We start from the raw sequence: 17,958 nt of genomic DNA on the forward strand, positions 1-17,958 counted from the left end.
TACTTACATACCATGAATTGAAAAAAAAAAATTAGGGTAAATTTCTGAAAGTTATCTGGGCAGAACATGTCTTAGAGCATGCTCATACTAATGGAGGAAAGTAACCCTTAAACTTGGATTTTTTGTGCTAAAGGAAAGCCTGCAAGTTATAAAAAGATCATTTCCTCCTCCCAGTTCCTGGTTAAAAAGGAAACCAGTTGATTTGATTTAATAACTGGCAATTGCTTAATATATCACAAATGGGTAAAAATGACAGAGATGTCTAGAGTGGCATTAAAAACAATAGGTTTGTGGGGTACCTGAGTGGCTCAGTCAGTTGAGTGTCCAATTTTAGCTCAGGTCATGATCTCATGGTTCATGAGTTTGAGCCCTGCATCGGGCTTGCTGCTCTCAGCACAGAGCCTGCTTCAGCTCCTCTGTCCCCTCCCGCCACCCCTTCCCTACTCATGCTCTTTCAAAAATAAATAAACATTAAAAAAAGAAAGAAACGATAGGTTTGTGTTTCACTGTATGGTTTTTTTTTTTTTTTAACGTTTATTTATTTTTGAGACAGAGAGAGACAGAGCATGAGCAGGGTAGGGGCAGAGAGAGGGAGACACAGAATCTGAAACAGGCTCCAGGCTCTGAGCTGTCAGCACAGAGCCCGACGCGGGGCTCGAACTCACGGACGGTGAGATCATGACCTGAGCCGAAGTCGGATGCTTAACCGACTGAGCCACCCAGGCGCCCCATGTATGGTTTTCTTACTATGTATATTAAATTAATAGGGAGTAGAAGGCACACGTGTGGAATGGGAAGTGAAAAACACTCCCAAATTTTTAAGTTCAAGGTTTTTGAAAAACAGTGAATAGAAGGAAAATGCGATTTGGGATTTACTGGGATTTTGCAATTTCCATCCTCACATTTTTCGCTGAATATTTTGCCATCCTGGCTACATCACGTTATTCAAGTACAAGTAAGAATGCTGCGTGCACAGGAGAACGAGGGGAGAAGCCCGAGACTCGGTGCCAGCTCATGGACATTAACAAGTTTGCATATAAAATAAGAAACCATAACTAATTAACACCAGGCAGGTGGTCTCGATGGAAACTTAAAATCTCAACTGGGGCAGCAGGGAATACAGACTTGGCAGATGAAACTAGCTGAAGTGATCCCCTAAGAGTCGCCAAGCGAACCTGGAGGCAACAGCCCTTCGAAAAAGCTTCCTATGCCAGTCGTTTCTGGGGAAATTGAGCCAAGGACAAATGACTGCAGATCTTAAAATGAACACGATTACATTACAATTTCAGGCCTCCACCCCCGCGCCCCCCACCCTGCGCTCACCCAGAGTTGTCTTAAGTGCCAGTATTACTTTGTGAGAGCTGAAATGGGACCAGCATGGATGCCACCCCACATGCCTGGGTTAAGAGCAGAAGGAGGACAGTGGGGAGGGGCCGGCTAAGCTTTCAACAAAGGAGAGGGTGTGAAGTTTTGCTGGAATGAGCTGGAGTCGAGAGGAGGAACTATTTAGACCCACAGCGACTGCCAGAGCAGAATCAGATACCAATGAGGACTGAGCTATCTGAGTAACAGCCAGGATAGCTGAAGTGTTGGGAGTGAAAAATCAGTTTTACAGCTACATGATTGGCAAGAGAAAGAGGGCTGAGAATGTAAGATGAAATAGAGAAATACAGAGAAAAGGGGGATGCCTGAGGTGTGATTTCTATCACAATGCTGGGATAAGATGACTCAGCAACGCATCTCGGCTTTGCTTTCTGGTCTTCCCCGAAGGGGCCCATAAAATGGCGGCATGTCAATCCTAGATGGGCCCTTAGAGATGATATCGAGATCACGGCCCTTGTTTTATAGCTGAAGAAGCTGTAGCCGGGAGGGCAAGTGTCTCACCAAAGGCCACACAGTGAATTCTTTAGCAGAGCTGTCTGGAAATCTGACTCTTGAGTCTTTCCATTTGTTGCCCTTTCCACCTCAAGACAAGCATATGCTGTTGTTGATACTCACTCATTCACTTTATTTGCTTTTAACATTCAAAGGCAAGCAGCGGTTCTGAAGAAAACAAAAAAACAAAAAACAAAAAACTGGAACCACCCTAGCATCAAAACAACGGACGGAGAATTCCACATGAATGGATACCAGCGTGAAATTGTGAGGTTTCAAGTGGCCAGAACTATTTGGAGCTGAGCATGGGCTCAGTGCAAAATGGCCCTTGACCAGGAAGATGTTAGGTTTTCTGGTTATGTAAAAAATCATACTTACTACAGGGAGTGGGAAATCTAAGACTGTTTCAAATAAGCATCCCTTACCTTCCTACTACTGAGGGATAACCACCACTAATATTTTGATCTTTCCTTCCAGATTTGTTGAACATAATGTGTCTTATAAAAGTTTAGATCATGATAGACATTTAATTTTTTAAAATCAACTTTATTCAGTTATAATTTACAAAGGATAAAATAAACCCATTTTCGGGGAGTACTCTGATGAGGGTCTGGCTCGTGCACTTACAAGCCCCCTCAGCCCTTCCTGTCTCCAAGAACCCGCTGACGGTCCTACTGCTCAAAGCTGTGCGGCCCCAGGATGCTTTGGGTCTTTCCTTGTCTCTTAGTCTCCCTCCGTCTCCTCTTGGGCTCTGTCTCCAAGCTATCTGTGTCTCTGGGTGACTCTTTTGTGATCTCCAGTCCTCCAGATTGTTAAAGTCTTCACGATAGGAAATCATTGACACCCTCTGTCCCTCCATTATTTTAACCCAGATTTCTTTCTACGTGGGCCTGTGGAGGGGGGGTGTGTGGAGAGGAAGAAGAAAGAGGCTTTATTATTGACAACTACAGAGGTTATGTAGATATTTTGCTTCTCCAAAGACAGTTTTCCTCCCGAAGAGGGAGGCTGCCTCTCTATTGCACACACTGTGAAAATAATTTAGGGAACTATTTAGTCTTTCCATCCAAGAACCTGGTGTTTGACCATGCTTATATTTCTGTTGTTTTTTTTCCTCCCAGAAATGGCTGTTTCTTACTTCCCTTTAACTCTTACATTACAGGCTTCCTGTTGCCCTCTTCTGAGTTACAGTCTTCACCTTAATACCATTATAAATGCCTGTCCAGTAATCATACTAACACTGATGGTAGTGGTGATATTCAAAAGTTTATGACTTTATTTTGAGAGAAAGAGAGTGCACCTGCGTGTGAGCATGTGTGTGTGAGTTGGGGAGGGGCAGAGAGAGAGGGAGAGAGAGAATCCGAAGTAGGCCCCTGAGCTGTCATCGTGCAGCCTGATGCAGGGATAAATCTCATGAACCATGAGATCACGACCGGAGCCGAAATCAAGAACCCTACGCTTAACTGACGGAGCCATCCAGGCATCCCGATGATGGTGATATTTAGAATATAGTGCTTGTAACCTATCACATCACATTAATTCCTTTAGCAACCTGTGAGGAGTTGAGAATACCATGGCTGGTAATAGTTATAAGTATTTCTTATTTTGTTGTTAATATGTTTGTGTACATATTAAACAAATATTTTTGTTTTTTCTTTCTCATCTACTTATCATCTAACATAAAATTTACTAATAGTGAACTTTGGAACACAGTGTTTAAGTAACAGGATGTCATTGGAAAAATGGTGAACTTTAGCCAAGAACTTTACATTGTTTTCTGGAGAAAGGGCTAATGTGTTTTTAGTTGTAGGAAGTATAGTTACACCATGATAGGCTGAAATAAGACTTTGTTGTTCTTTTTATTTGGAGATTAAGTATGGTTGTAGGAGATGGGGAAGATGCCAAGTTGAAAAGGGATAGTCTATGATGCTCTTTTGATATGTCAGCTTGGCAAGGTTAAGGCTTTATTATTCAAACACTGATCTGGGCATTGCTCTGAAGGTGTTTTGTGGACATGATTAAAGTCCATAATAAGTTGGTTTTATTAAGGGAGATTGTTCTAGGTAGTCTGGGTGGGCCTGATTCAATCAGTCAAAAGGCTCTAAGAGCACAGCTGAGGCCTCTTCAGAGGAGAAAGTCTGCCTGTGGCCAGAGTGATAGCCCATGTTCAAGACTTCCAGCTTGCCTTCCTGATTTCTTGCCCTGTGGATTTCAGACTTGCTTAGCCAGCCCCCATAATGGTTTCAGTCAATTCCTTGCAATAAATCTCTTAATGTACATTTACTGATTCATTTCCAGTTGAACTGTGACAGGTAAAGGGGCTAAGACGCTCATCCCCAGCCAGATAGCTAGTACTGCCTTGGATCTTGCTCTCAGAATTCCTGGATGCCTTCCCTTCCATTGGTGTTATCCTCCCTAACCCCTGACTTAGATCTTGCTTCATGTCGCGCTTGACATTTACTCTTTGTTGAGAAGTGTATTATTGATTATGTGTTTGTATTAAATACAGACATCTTCCCAAAGAGCTTAGAGTTAGCTTGTGCTTTTCACTTTACCCAATGACTAGTCAATGACTATTTGATTCATTTTTTTGAGTAATTTATTGCATCGAAGTAGAGAATATGGGATTTTCAGAATCTTACTTAGCTTGAAATTAGTTACTAATGTGTGTGGAATTCAACTGGTTTTCATTAACTTCACTGTAAATAACCACACATGCTGTTCTACCTCATGTGGTAAGACTTCACTGGACATGGTTCCTTGAGGAAGTATTCCTCAAATTTGTTAGACTTATGGGGACTGTGTTTTAAAAAGGGGGAATTTGAGATTTTCTTTGTAAAATTGTCAAGGAAGAGTGTTTTCACTGAAGGCTGGGAGGCTAAGTACTTAAATGGTTAAGAATCAAGTCTTTATCAGATGCAGTGTGCCCTCTTTATAAGAAAGGCACTTAAAAATTTTTTTTAATGTTTATTTTTGAGAGAGACAGACAGACAGACATACCATGAGTGGGGGAGGGACAGAGAGAGAGGAAGACACAAAATCTGAAGTAGACTCCAGGCTCTGAGCTATCCACACAGAGCCCAATATGGAGCTCAAACTCATGAGCCGTGAGATCATGACCTGAGCTGAAGTTGGACGCTTAACCAACTGAGCCACCCAGGCACCCCAGAAAGACACCTTTTTCTTTTTTCCTACATTACATTTGCCATCTTGGAATGAGAATCATTGATAACACAACCAACCATACACATACATTAAACAACAACAGCAACAACAACAACAATGTAATACCCTAAGTAGAATGTGGGTAAAACGAAGTAAAGTGATTTACAACAAAAAACCCACCTATTTCTGAATGTAAAAGTTTGGGCATGGGTATGTGAGAAATGTAATGAAGGACTCAAATGTTTGCCTAATCAGAGTCCCTGTCAATGGCATGGCTACAAATGCGAACTGGATAGACAAGTTGTAGTGGTGGCTTAGATATCATGAGGAGTCACACAATTAGTGATGTGGTTTTCTGATGCAGTAAATTATTCAAGTGGACTCAGAACAAAATTAATTATAGTTTTCCCTTGATTTGCATGGTGGTTGCATTTCAGGAAACACACTTTATCTTTAGACAGTACAAAAGTACTTTCTGTTTATGTGTAAAATTGAATTAGGTTCCAGGCTCAGAAAATTGGTTTTTATAAGAGCCAGAGAGCAGAGAAGTTCATTCACCCAGAACTCCTGAAAGAGTGGTTAGCATGTCGCAGGCATTTAGTTAATATCTGTATGAATGTATGAAAGTTTTTCATCTCCGTGAAATTAGGTGGGACAATGGAAATCCTGCGGGATGAGGGACAATTCTCTGTCATATAGGCCTGCCCCAGACGTTGTGTGATGGCTAGCATCCATTGCCCTTAGTCACTAGAGCCACTAGTGAGTCTAATTATTGTGAGAGCCCCAAAAGCCGCCACCACAAATTTCCAGATTGCCCCTTTGAATGGTACTTTTGAGAACCACAGCATTAAGTAATGATGGGGGTATGATGTCTGTCCATCAGATGCCAGGGAAAACCCACTCATAGAAACGATGCCTTAACCAGTGGTGATAGGACAACCCTGTTAAAGGGACTGCCTGCTATAGCTACTCAAGAATTGAAAAAGGGGTGTGTGAAGCAGGTCAGAGCTATTGCCAACTCATAAGGACCGTGGTGTGAATGAAAGAGAAGGGCCCGCTCTGGGCAGACCAGAGTTCTTTTTCTAAGAACTGTCTGGTAGCTGATGAGAGCACATGGAAGTCACATGTCCTGGCAAGTGGAGTGATGCTTGGAAGTTGGGTGATTCCCTTGATGTCTTGGCCCCAAGTGCCTTTTGACAGGACTCAACTTGGATACAGCTTTGCTGGGTTTCCACAGGAGATGGAAATCAGGGGTCGAGAGCAAAAGATCAATTGCCCACTGACTGGATGAGTGATGAACTCAGGGTGGCATAGGCAGCTTGATGTTATTCTGGTAAAGTTCATCACAGTCCGGATAAGAGGACCTGTGAGTATTAAAGGGAGTGGGAAATGAGTAAAAATGATCAGTGGAAAGAGGATAAATTAAATGAATTCTATCAACAAGTTAAGCGACTCTCTTTCCTCTATCTGCGTAATAAAAATGGATAACACTGGTGGCTTCCTCCGGGTAGATTTCTTCATGGAGGTTTGGAACTTCAGTGATCTGTGCACTTGAGGGTACTGAAGTCTTGAGGTATTTGTCAGAATCCTACTAGCCAAATACACACTTAACTGACATGTGCAGGGAAATCTATTTATAGTTTTCCACAGTGGTATATATTTTGATGGGAACAGATATTCTTGTTGACTATCCAGGAAATCAAACTCTCAGAATCAAAGGGCCTTCCTGGTGAGAATGGAACCAGAGAAAGTCTTGAAGGACATTTCCTAAATGTCACAATAGAACCCATTGACTTGTCCCACCTTATGCCAAAACAGGCACTTTTTCCCACTGACTGCTCATATCCTCAACATTGTCTTGGAAAGCACAGAGAAACATTGACGGATTCTTTCCCTTCATCTCTGGTTTGTAAAGGCACCACAGAGATCAGCCACTTTGTTTGAACTCTTCATCATATTGTCAGTTTTTCATTTTCTCAGGACTTTTTTTTAGAGGAGAGACTTCTTACTTCATAGATGGCCCACAAGGAGACACCCCAGGACCACCAGGAGGCCTTCTCTCAAATTTATGTAGGGTGGGGACATCAGTAGGGATAGGCTAAGTCCTGCTGTGTGAAGAATAACATTAGAAATCTCAATGGTGTAACAGAACAAAGCTGTATTTCTCTTTCACACAATATCCTGTGCAGATCCAGGCCAGTTCTCCAGGGAGATACTGGTTTAGAATTCTGGGCTACTTCAGTCTCCTGGTACCTGTGTCTCCATATATTCTCTGATCACCATGGCATGGAAGAGAGCTACATGGGTTTTGACCCAGCAATTTAATGCTTTGGCTCCGAAATACAATAATGTCACTTCTGCTTACAACTAATTGCTTAGATCTGAGGAAGTTGTCCTCTTGTGCCCAGGAAGGGAAGACCAGATATGAACGAGCACTGGGAATGAATTAATGCCTACCATGTATGCTACAGCAGGTGTCTTAGTCTGTTAGGGCTGCCATAACAAAATACCATAGACTACGTGGCTTAAACTATGGAATTAATTTTTTCCACAGTTCTAGAGGCTAGAAGTCCAAGGTCAAGGTGTCCTTAGGTTTATTTTCTCCTAAGGCCTCATCATCTTTTTCCTGAGTTGCAAGAAACAGCTGAATTTTGGGTTTGTCCTCATCTGTACAAGTGGCATTCCTTTATTATCTTAATTGATGATGGCTGGCTTGACCACACTATGCTAAAGAATAACCTGGATCGAGGCTCCAGTCATGTCCTTAGAGACCATAGGTGGGTTTGGGCCAAAGCTGAAGATCGGAGAATATTGTCTCTTCCGTCTACCAACTGCTCTCACCAACAATCTTTTCTGATTTTCTTACGCATCTCTCTCCCAGTGTTCCAAAAGTGGGCTCATTCCTGTCCCTTTCCCACAGAGAGCTTTATTTTCTCCCTGGTGGTTCCCCTCGCCACAGAATTTTAGTACCACAAACATACTATATGTATGTTTAGGTGCCTCCTATATATCTAAGGTTTTTACAAAAAGTAAGGTTTTTTTTTTTTTTCATCTCTCAAGAACCAATTTTTGCTTCCTTTACCCTCCCTATTAAGGATGCATGTTCTAGAGTCAACCTGTTGAAAGAAAGCTTGTCCAGGGGCTCCTGGGTGGCTCAGTCCGTTAAGCATCTCATTTAGCTCAGGTCATGATCTCACGGTTCATGGCTTCATAGAGCCCCATGTTGGGCTCTATGCTAACAGCTCAGAGCCTGGAGCCTGCTTCAAATTCTGTGTGTCTCTCTCTCTCTCTGCCCCTCCTCTGCTTGCTCTCTCTCTCTCTCTCTCAAAAATAAAATAAACATTAAACAATTTTAAATAAAGAAAAAAAGCTTGTCCAGGAATTGATCTAAATTAGTGAGTGACACTGTCAGTCCCACGCCTTTCTTCTGCATGCTTCGACGCCAGCCACGTACTCAAAACCGTGGCGCTGCACAGATCACCCTGCAGGACAATGCTCACCTTTCTTTCCCCTATTTAGTGAAGCAGAGCAGGGGTTTGTCATAGGCCAGGATGTCACATCCTCAAGAAGGGTTTACAAAAATCCTTTTTCTGAAATTGATTGATTTCATGTCTAAGAGGATCGTGGCCTCCGGCCTTCAGGAATGGGGTGGTTTATGTGAGAGCAATGCTGATGAATGGTCACAGCCTTTCTAGGCTTCATTTATGTGGGTCTATTTTATTCCTCAGGGTTTCCATCGGGAAGGGCTCTCAGTATGTTTATCTAGCTCGGGCAGCAATTTCCATATTAACTCCTCCACATCAAATGGTCCCCGTTGCCCAAACTATGGGCAGCTAATGACTAAAGTGAGGTGGGATTTAAAAAATATTTTCATCAAATTTCTTGCATCTGTCTTCCTGAAGGAACTAACCTAGGAACGAGGCTACTCCTCCTTATTCTTTTACCTTAGTTTATATCTACTTCCTCACGCACGATGACCTCATCAGAAAGCTTGCCCTCCAGGGGCTTCGTGGGTCTTTACCTATCCTCTTAAGTTGCATCTATGTGGGTCATTTTACCAACAGACCTCTTCATGCACTTGGAACCACCTTTGCAAACCTAGAATTATGGGCTTTTAAAGATGGACATTAATCTCTACTGTCCATACTCTCCTTTCACCCCTCTGTATAAACACAGGTTCTAACAGCATTGGGTGTTCTAAAGGAGGCAGCTGATAGTCTAGTAACTGGCAGATCAGGTATAGGAACTTTCCCTGAGGTCTGCCTAGATTGATGTCCTTACTATGGCGGGGGTGGGGGGTGGGGTGGGGGTGGGGTGGATGTGGTGGACTGCACAGTATCCAGACTGTTGCTGTTTTGTCATGATATATAGGATGCATGGGCTCTGATTTGAATCTGTTTTACCATCTCCTGTGAGACCTTAGAAATTACTTAATTTTTCTGTGCCTTAGAGTTTCCTCATCAAAAAACGCGGAAAGAATAGAAGCACCTATGCCAACATCTGTCAGTGAGACCCCTTCCTCGAGGAGCTTATGATCAAAAGACGAGGTAATGCCTGAATATAAATCATCTTAATAATAATAATAGGCATTTGAAAATTTTCTCCTTGGTAGGCTATGTTGAGCACTTTTGTACTTGTTACATAAGTGAATTCTGAAATCAAGCCTATGGTGCAGAGAGACAGAGGTCCTAGGGTTTAAGTAGCAAGTGAAGTGAAGAATTGAACCTTGGTCCATCTGACCTCTGAGCTTGTCCCATTCCATGACGCGTGTCTCACTGATTGCTTCAGCGAGGATTTGTTCATGTGTGCCTATTGAATGGTTGAAGGGGCTACCCCCCGCCTTATATTATTACTGTGAGAATGACAGTGATCAAGGCAAAGCACTGAAACCAGCGGTCAGCAAATGGCAGTGACAGTTGTCATATTAGGTAAAGATGAGTCCTTGAGGCTGTGGACAAGTGGGTAGCATGAACAGAGTCTGGCTTTTAGAATATTACTCTAACACATGTGTCTGTGACAAAGTGGATATGCTATAAGTGGGGAGATCGGTGGAAAGCCTCTGGGTCATACAAGGGAGAAAGAATGAGAATCTGAAGGAAAGTGCCTGATGTGAGACCCTTCACATGTTGGGGGCAAGGGCAGTGCTGTTGACTGCTTGTTAGTGATCACAAATAAAGCCAGGAAGCCCCTGTGTAATAGCGTGTCAGGGCACCCCCCTCCCCAAATTTTCTCAGTCCTTTTGAACCCATTGGATGTTTACAAAAGTAAAGTTTCATGGCAGAATCTAGTTCTAGATGATTCTGATTTCCCAGGCATTGAATGCCTCCACTTTAGCATCTTGCCTTGTATCTATCATGGGACAGATTTCCCATTAGGCTAATAAAGCTTCAGCTGTATGGGGTTCTCCCAGCTCTGTGTTGTCTCCAATTCAATGAAACCACGTCATTGTCATGACTCATTGGTTACAGTTCGGGAAAATCGTATGAATATGTTAGATCCACTAATAAGCAATAACTATGACCAAGTGGATCTCTGCAAAAAAAGGTTTACCTAGCACTGCACTGATTTCCATACAGCCAAGCTACAATCTAGCCTGTGACTTCCCATTCTATGTATCAATAGAAATCCATATGTGTTATTTGTCATGCACAATTCCAAGTATCAGAGGGGAGACGACATCTTTGATCCCTGCCATATAATTATTACTATCCATCAAGGTTGGTTATTTTGATGACAAGAATAAATTCTAAATAATTTAGATTTACCTTATACATGCATGTTTATGTTGATGCACAGCCATTGCATTTCTTTTTGAGACTGGGACTGGCCTCCCAGCCCTTCAACTGTTTTGATTATGACCAGTCACACAGAGCTCTTCAGGCAAAAGCAAGGAGGAGGTTGGTAGGACGGGCCCAGAGAGCTCTGTGTGCCCACCATACAGTGGGGGGCAACTTTGCGAGTGAGAGGTTAGGTTCTGTTTCATGATGAGCTAGAATTTTTGCTCCTAAGCCAACTAGGAAGGAGGTAAGTCATGTTAAGACAGGTTTTTTTTTCCCCCTTTCTTTCTTTCCTTTTACTTTGTCTTCCTTCCTTCTTTCCTTCCTTCTTTCCTTCCTTCTTTCCTTCCTTCTTTCCTTCCTTCTTTCCTTCCTTCTTTCCTTCCTTCTTTCCTTCCTTCTTTCCTTCCTTCTTTCCTTCCTTCCTTCCTTCCTTCCTTCCTTCCTTCCTTCCTTCCTTCCTTCCTTCCTTCCTTCTTTCTTTCCTTCCTTCCTTCCTTTAAACAAGACTGGGAATATAAACAAGCAGTAGCCTGGACAAATAAGAGGTAAGAGTAAACATATACCAGAAAGTCAGGGTCCTACTCGAGCCCTGATCCAATGGCTCTTGGATGCCTCTAGCAGAAACCACTTCCATATTATCCCAGACTTTGGAAGCTGTAAAGAGAGCTAAAGAATTCCCTGAGTCCATTGCTGTGGGTTCAGTATTCGAAGCCTCTTATCAGGTCTCCTCCTGACCATTACTTTTAATGTTTTTGTTTATTTTTGAGATAGAGAGACAGACTGAAAGTGGAGGAGGGGTAGAGAGAGAGGGAGACACCGAATATGAAGCAGGCTCCAGGCTCTGGTTCCAGGCTCTGAGCTGTCAGCACAGAGCCTGACGCGGGGCTTAAACTCACAAACCATGAGGTCGTGACCTGAGTCGAAGTCTGACGCTCAACCGACTGAGCCACCCAGGCGCCCCTGACCGTTACTTTTATAAACCAGTTTACTGTTGTATTATCAACACTGACCACTACAATTACCATATGACACATGGCAAGTGTTTAGTCAAAGGTTTTCAAGTGAAAAGTCTCAATGTCTGGCCTCTAACCTTGTTTCTCATGACCAAACCCTGTCCTCACACTCTGATCCTGCATTGGAGTTCTTTGGCTTCTTTCTTTTGCTTTGGGTCATTCTTTGATTCCTTATATTTACCTCTTCTCTGGGACTCAAATCCTTTATTGCAATGGTCTCCCTAGAGCTCAAAGTTTGGCTTCCAAAAGATCTCTCCTATGACTGTTACATGTTACCTGACACCAGTTCTCCTCTCCCTGCCTGTTCCCCATGCCCCTCCACCCATGTCTTCTCCACCAGTGAGACCCGCTCTTCTGTGGCTACCTAACCATTGGCTTTGGACTTTTCCATCTAGCCCATCCCCCTACTGACCATGACCTGATTTGGCAATTACTTAAAAAGTCTGTGGGAAACAGTTGGAACTAGGGAGGTAGATGACCAACCGATGGAAGACCTTTGGATGAAAAAGATTTATCTGTGACTTCCAAATGAGAAAATACACTATTTTTAAAATCCTTACTACAAACTTCTCAGGACATGTGCTAGAGGTCCTTAGAAGTGAGTCTATCTTGGTAATCCACTGTCTTCAATGGGCTGAAAAAGAGCATGATCAGGATTAGTACTAAGAGATGGAATGAAGGAGAAGTTCCTATCCTTTTGTCCTCATTTGCCATAATACCTGACTCTATGCAGCAGAGCAGTGTCTGAGGATAATTTTCAATCATTTAGTTGAGGAAGTAAATAAAAGCCCTTGAAGGAAACACCAAAGTCGGACATTCCACCCCCACCCCCCGCCCTTGTACTGTCTCTAAAACTGGCAATGAATAAAGCATCCAATACTTCTCATCGAGCCCCTGGATGACAGAGGAAGCTGATTAATATTGCCCTTTGGGTTAGTAGCCAGAATCTGGAGAGTTAACCCAGCGTGGCAGAGGATAGGCTGAGTTTCATGCTTTGACCCAGCAATTGCACCCCTAATTGGGCACACAGTTGTACTTTCATGGCATTTAAACACTTTAAAGAACCCATACTCAAGACAGAAGGCCACTGTGTGTTTTCCTGAGGGTATAGTCAGGGAGTAAAGAATGCAGGGGCTCTTTAAGCATAATTAGGCATTTAATTGCACATATAGACTTCACCGATGGTTTTGCACATGCGTGTGATTGTGATTCACTTGAAAGCACTCCATTGATGATCTTCTGCATTCCATTTTTCTGCAAAGCAAATTAGGAAGGAAAATATTCAAAACATTTAATTCTTAAGTTCTATTTCTTTCATTTCATTTTAGTTCTAACTTCCCTTCAAGTTTCTAGAGAGTTAAAACAACCACTACCACAGGGGATTCCACATCTGACTCTTATAAAGCACATAAAACAGAATGTACATAACTGTGGGTAGTTAGCAATTAGAGCATAAGTATAGTACAAATGTGGTGTCTCTCATCTACCAATATTCCCCTTCTTCCTCTCTCCCCAAATTTTCAGAGAAATCAAGGCATTGGAGTTAATGTCTTTTGCCGAAGTCACTGAGTAGCAGAGACCAGTTAGGGATATAAGTTGCCCTTGGCATCGTGTTCTTTTCTATCAAGCAAAGAGCCCAGTTTAATTCCATTGTTCTATTGCACATTCAAGAGAGTAAGCAATGTATAACCTCTGAGACGTGGTTATACAGAAATATGAACTTGGGTATTTTGGTCCCATTTCTTTTTCACACACATCTCCATGGTGACAGCACCAAAAACTTTCAAACGAAGATGCTTTCTGCCTTCCTATTGTGAGCACTTTGTAAGGATTAATCTTTTCGGAATTTTCCCCTTTTAATCCAAGTCTGTGTTCCATATTTGAAAATTCACACGTTCCATTTACCCAAAGCCGCTTGAGACGTGCTTGCGTCGCTACACCTGCGCCTCTTGCCGCTGCCTCTCCTCACCATTTTTCAGAACGTGGCCATCCTCAGAGCATTCCATGAGGAGTGCTCTTTAACCTGGAATTTGGCTTCATCTGACTTTGGCTTACTGCAGTACTCAGTAACGTGTCACCCAGAGTGGACATGAGTGAATACAGAATCTCGAGAGGTGCTTCGAAAATGCCTGGGCCACCACCCTGGATGTGGGCCTATGTGGCCACTACTGCACGTTCATCCAAGGTGGATTTATATTGGGTAGACAACAAATGCTTACTGGTAATATTAAATGTTGATTTCGAATGCCTCCTCACTAAGAAATACGTAGCAGCTCAGCCAGATACAGCCGAGTTTGTCAAGAAGTCCTTCACAGGAAGTGTGTATGAGAATCGTCAGGGGAGGCTAGGAGGGTTGCTTCAAAATACAGGGATCCAGGCGCTCTGGATCAGAAATGGCAGGCTGGGGCCCAAGCACCTGTATTTTCAAAGCGTTCCGTTGTGATGCTGATGCTTTTGCTGTAAGGAATCAGAAGGGCGGGAGAAGAGTCTCTGCTCTGGTCCTTCCTGAAGTACGTTTCCTCTTGCTGTGATGTTATGCTGGGAATCACAAAATCAGAACTGGAAGACATGGATTCAGTTTCGGACAGGACAGTTTGCTAGAAGTTTCATGAACTTGCGTGGGGTTCTCTGCATGTCTCTCCACGCCAGTGTCCTCACCTGTAAAAAGTGAGATGATGACAGGGGCTGTGGAGATTGAGAGAGGATATTTGCAAGGCCCTTAGCAGTGCGTCTGGGATGTGCCAGCCATGAGTCATGCTCTTCAAATAGACCATTTCTGTCATCGTGCTGATGAATTTATTCCCCACACATCTTACCCACGGCCATTCTGTTGGAGTGGTCAAAGTCTCGTGTCGAGGTCCTTATGTTTTGCAGAGAGGTGCTGTACCTTATTTCTAAAATACAGTGTGAAAGTAATAATAATAAAAAAAAGCGTAACTTCCCTCAGGTACGCTCTGTGAAGTGCATGCTGCCTGCTTTTACTCTTTGCCCCAGCTCTCTTCTGTCTTACTCTGACCCCAGCTTTGTTTTGTCAGTCTACGCGGGAGTAACTTCCTAATGGGTCTTATCCCAAAGTGGATTCTCCCACTGGGAAAAGGCATGGGCCTGTTAAAACTTCCTCTATAAAATCATTCTACCTTCCTCCCGTAGGACGACAGAGGATGACCATTTCATGTCCGTGAACACACTGCTCTGAGAACGTTTGGGTTTTAAGGTTTCTTTCCCAGCTATGTTGTCAGTTTCCCCAGGGCGGCCTTATCCCGTATGGAGCTCTGGGAACAGAGGATGCGTGTGCCAGGCAGCCCTCTGGCACAGGCTTGGCGTGTTTACCTTCTGGTTTAAATTGCCTTTCTTATGTACCGGTATTTATATGTATAACAAATGGGGGCTGGCTAATTATGTGGTTCTCAGTAGGAATCAAGTCTCTGTTGGAACCAGCCCAGTCTCTGCCCACTATTTATAGCCTTCATATGTCCCAAATTTTCCAGTTCTGATTTCAAATATTCTATCCCACTGTCTCCAAAAGTACACTTTATGCTTGTCCGACCACATGTCAATTTATGGTTTGAGAAATATAGTCACAGTATTATAACTGCCACCCTAAACACCACATTTTCTGACTGTGAGATTGGAATCCTGCCTTTGAAAAAATTGGACATACTTAGGAAGTGCAAAAAGATTTTCTTCTTCGAATGTTCTTGGTAGGCAATCAACTGTAGGCTTTACCTAAAAACTACAGATGGGAGATTAAAGCGTGGTGTAATAATAAAGAGCCTGATGACAGTTGCCCTTCTTGAGACAGGGCCTTTCACATGGAATGTGACCTACAGATAGTTGAATAGGCAAATGGGTTGAAAGATTACATAGAGACTTTCATATTGCCGGAGATTACAGAACTCTGATCCGGATCTCCTGTGTTTCTTTGCGGTCATAAATGAAGGCAGAAGGTTTTGCTGTAGGAAGTGAGCAAGAAGCAGATTTCTAACGCTGTTTGGTCTCTGTTTGGTACTGGGAACCCTGATAGACACTTTATCTTGCTTAACCGTCAGAAGAACAGGAGCTCATAGGCAGCATAACCTTCCTGTCACAGACGCGAGAACTGAGACTCAGATTGAGGAGCTCGCTCAAGACAGGTGGCAAGCCGTGTAGTTAGAATTAGAACCCAGGCCATTGTGGCTCTAATGGCTCTTCATAAATCAGGGTTTCTCCTATTACTCTTCATTTTGCGCAGAATGATAGGTGAAATTGAACTAAAATCACTTCCCATTAGCTCCAAGCTCTCCATTGTTTAAGAGACATTTATAAATGTTAACTATCATGATAAATGCCCTGCTGCCTTTGTCTCCACTCCATAGCTGGGGCAGATGCATACGTTTGGGGCCATGCGTAGATGGGAGTAGCTAGAGGCCATGTGGAGAGATGGCCATATGCAGTCTTGTGCCTTGTTCATGAGGACACCCTCCAGTGTTCTGCGTTACTTGACTCAATCTTCAGGTATCCGATTTCCAATATAACCAAGCGCTGGTCAGTGGAACTATATCGCCATGTGTCTGTGAAACCAAGGGAAGCCTTCCTACACGATTGCTCCCTATCCCACATATGTCGACAGGCATCACTAATGGACTGAGTATAACATGGCGGTTGCTGGCTCCAGACAACCCAAAGCCTTTTCAGACATGCCAACCCCTGTTCAGTCTGTGGAAAATGATCTCGATAAAATGGTTATGAATGTAAGAATGTGGAATGCGGCTTCCGTAAGAGGAATGGCTCTAGAAGCTAGAACAGTACCCAATCCAAAGTTGGTGCTCAAGATCGTTAAGTAAATGAGTGCATTAAGGACTTGATGAATCTCATTTAAAATTTATTATAGAGAAGTCCACAGACTATGGTCGGCATTTCATAAACTGGAGGATATGATGCCCAAGGCAGAGAAGGATCTTGATTAATCCCTTGTTGGTAGTAGTCAGAGGTAGTTTTCCGAGGTCCCTGGATGCTGCAGTGAGCTTGCTGTCTATGAAGCCAAAATATTCCAGCACCTAGCACGGTCCTTACATTCGACGTGCAGGTGACGGTGCAGTGGCCGAACCGTGGCTTATCAAAAAAAGATTGTTTTAAAAAATATTGTTTTAAAACTGATGGTTGCCAGAGAGGAGGGAGGTGAGGGGATGTACAAAATGGGTGTGGGAGGAACAGGCTTCCAGTCAAGGAAAGAATGAGTCACGGGGATGAAAGGAACAGCATAGGGAATAGTCAACGGTGTCACAATTGTGCTTGTTGTATGGTCACAGAACTCCAAAATATGGAGTGTTGTTTAGATTTAGCGTTCAGCCCAGATTGGTAATATGTGGTCTTCATATTTACAACCATCACCCAGTTGAGTCTGTTGTGAAGAATTTCCTACCACCTCCTTACGAGGATGCACTGAGGGGGCGTCTTGGGAAAACCCTGGTAGGATTTCATGCTCATGACTTTTCAGGTGCTGGGACAATCTAAATAAAGTAAGTTATCATTAGATATTGCAGGATAGTCTTGAAGAAACTGGGCTGTGTTGCATTCAGCTGTTATATCTTTTCATTTTAAAACTAAAAGCATACCTGCCTCTGGGGAAGAAAATAGGAAGAATTTGAACATAAGGTCTAATAGAGTGACCTCCAATTAATCAGGTAGACTTGAGAAATTGCACTGTTTATTTTAGAGGAAAAAAAATCAGACGAGGGGCTTCCGCAGTCGTCCTTTGCTGAGCTGTAAGACAGGTTATTTGAGAAGAAGAATCATAAATTCTTGCCTTTCAAATCTGGCTGGAAACCCATAATCAGATTGAGAGCCCTTTCCACCACATGGCCCTGTGCTGGTAAGTCTGGAGCGAGTTGCTCCAAACACAGAGTTGCACAAAACACGGAGTCTCCAGCCTCTACCAGGTACGGCAAAGACCGCAAGAAAACACGGGGAGGCAACACCCTGTTTTTATTTACTCTGCATTTGGTGCGGCAAGACGTTAAAAATCACTTTGCGGGAGTGCAAAGTGAGGAATCGTGGATTAACTCTTATCAGAAGCTAATTAAACTTCACCTTTACCTCCCGGAGAGGGGCCCCCACCACCAGACGAAGGAGTGATCATTTACCTTGGG

General features: G+C 43.1%; 1 long non-coding RNA gene across 1 annotated transcript; it reads right to left on the reverse strand.

Moving 5' to 3' along the window:
• Positions 1 to 12,967: 12,967 nt before the first annotated feature.
• On the reverse strand, positions 12,968 to 15,962 carry LOC131494844 (uncharacterized). Its single transcript, XR_009253608.1, has 2 exons — positions 15,874 to 15,962; positions 12,968 to 13,084 (listed from the first exon to the last, which is right to left on the reverse strand). It is a non-coding gene; the product is annotated as an uncharacterized LOC131494844 (long non-coding RNA).
• Between the last annotated feature and the right edge of the window lie 1,996 nt (positions 15,963 to 17,958).

The sequence above is a fragment of the Neofelis nebulosa genome, chromosome 14 (assembly GCF_028018385.1).
Source record: "Neofelis nebulosa isolate mNeoNeb1 chromosome 14, mNeoNeb1.pri, whole genome shotgun sequence".
In the NCBI taxonomy this organism is placed as follows: Eukaryota; Metazoa; Chordata; class Mammalia; order Carnivora; family Felidae; genus Neofelis; species Neofelis nebulosa.